The following is a 2,169-nucleotide window of genomic DNA, read 5'->3' as shown; positions in this document are numbered from 1 at the left end:
TCTAAAGAGAAAGGAAAAAATGAAATCGCATCATATGACCCCTTTAAACGAATTGTACTTTGGTTTGAATGGATGACACATAACTAACAAAAGTGTTACTTAATGACATTATCCCACAGGAAGTGACATCATGTTTGGTGAAAACAGCTTCTATACTGTTTGATCAAACTCAAATCAGTTAAATAGATTCAACTAATATTGGTTACAAATATAAAAAGGAATTTCAAGTTTACTGTCAATCCCTATTAAACTATGAAATAAACAGTTAAATAAATAATTATATATCATAATCAAGTGTGTAGGTTTGATTTAACAGCAGACAACACGCCCACCATCCAACATTTCCACATTTATGATAGACTTTGACCACAGTTTCATGTCATCCAAAGTCTTTATTTCTAGCTATGGTAGCCAGCATATTCATAATTCTCTTTTTTATGTTAGCATTTTTTTTATTAGATTAGATTCAACTTTATTGTCATTATGCAGAGTACAAGTACAGAGCTAGTGAAATGCACTTTACTCCTGCACTGATGAGCAAACGTCTCGTTAAGATAATGAGTGTGAGGGACTGTTATTAACCCGACAGGAGCTGCTGGGACATCAATACAACCAAACACACACACTGTAAAAAATGACTTTTCTGATGCTGTAAACAGATTACTAGAGTATGTTCTACAAGGAGAATTATTTTGTGCTATTCAGCCTTTCAGATTCAAAATTTTGTGTTTAATTGCTTGCTGTTTCTTCGTAATTATTTGTGAAATTTACTTTACTTAAACAGAATAGTAGTGGAAATATTATTTTATGAAAACATTTTACTGTAATGTTGAAATAAATATATACGTGTATGTATTAGGGATGTGCGCGACGACTAACTTGACTGTCGTTTAAACGAAAGTTTTGTATCCGACTAGTCGACTAGTCTAAAAGCAAGAAACCCCCAAAAGATGGTAAGAAAAAAAAAAACCCTCTGTGCATGCGTGTAGCATATATAATAGCTTATATTTGAAATACTTAAAATATGAATCACACTGTCAAATCCCTCAATGAATTCCGCTTGCCGCACACTTGCCTCGCGTTATCATCATTTCATTTTAGGCGGTCGTTAAAAAATAAAAGCCAAAAATCCCTGCCGGTACCGAGACTCAAACCCGCGACCTTTGGGTTACAAGTCCGACTCTAACCATTAGGCCACGACTGTTTCTGGCAGGTAACAAAAATGACCATCAACAATTGCTGAGCTTGTGAGCTACACTCACTAGTGATGTGCAGAAGTGAAAATCCTTGGACATGCTATGCCAAAAAGATTAACAACAATGCTTCAAATAAAACTAAAATAACAAAAATTCTGTTAATATTTTGCACAATTCTTGTTTCTTCAGGAATGACTACAGTAATATCTAAGCTCCCACAATTTTTTTAATATTTAAAAACTGAAATTAATGGCTAGTTTCCAATGAACGGTACAGTACAGTTCAGTACAGTACGATTCGGTACGGGTTAGGGATGTGCGCGATGACTAATTTGACTGACGTTTAAACGAAAGTTTTGAATCCGCCTAGTCGACTAGTCTAAAAGCAAGAAACCCCCAAAAGATGGTAAGAAAAAAAACCCTCTGTGTGTGCGTGTAGCATAGCCTATATTTGAAATACTTAATCTATGAATCACACTGTCAAATCCCTCAATGAATTCGCTTGCCGCACACTTGCCTCGCGTTATCATCATTTCATTTTAGGCGGTCGTTAAAAAGAAAAAAAAAGAAGAGTATACACTCAATGTTGGCCAAAGCATAGCTTATTTATTCAAATCAGCTGGGGAAATGCAGAAAATCAATCAATAGCCTGACAGAATTCTTCATCTTCTTATAACGTTAGCCAACATATTAAAACACAAGTCAAAAACAATAGGAAGGTTTATCAAGAAATAGCATTAAAACGGCTTTTAAAAACGTACTTCGTGTAGGCTATATCGTCTAAAAACAAAATGCAACAATGCCCATTTTACTTACTCAGACCATGCGTTATTTGTTCAGTGAAATTATCAACGTGGTCTGGTGAAAGACGGGACCTGAGGCGATTAACAATAAAATTCCTGCACTTGAAAAAACGCCCTCGGCAGGAACTGAAGTCGCAGGCAACGCAGAGATAACGAAAAGCAAGCCGATAG

At 35.5% G+C, this 2,169-nt stretch overlaps 1 protein-coding gene across 1 annotated transcript in view; it reads right to left on the bottom strand.

Annotated features, from left to right (window-relative positions):
- LOC107729609 (serine/threonine-protein kinase STK11-like) overlaps window positions 1–2,169 on the bottom strand; it is a gene marked incomplete at its 5' end in the record, with an annotated part of 20,324 nt that overhangs the window by 376 nt on the left and 17,779 nt on the right. The gene's annotated exons all lie outside the window — the stretch shown is intronic.

This window comes from Sinocyclocheilus rhinocerous, unplaced genomic scaffold (genome assembly GCF_001515625.1).
Source record: "Sinocyclocheilus rhinocerous isolate Xijiao unplaced genomic scaffold, SAMN03320098_v1.1 scaffold488, whole genome shotgun sequence".
Lineage (NCBI taxonomy): Eukaryota > Metazoa > Chordata > Actinopteri > Cypriniformes > Cyprinidae > Sinocyclocheilus > Sinocyclocheilus rhinocerous.
Note: the sequence above shows the minus strand (reverse complement) of the source record. Positions and strands in the feature narration are given on the sequence as shown.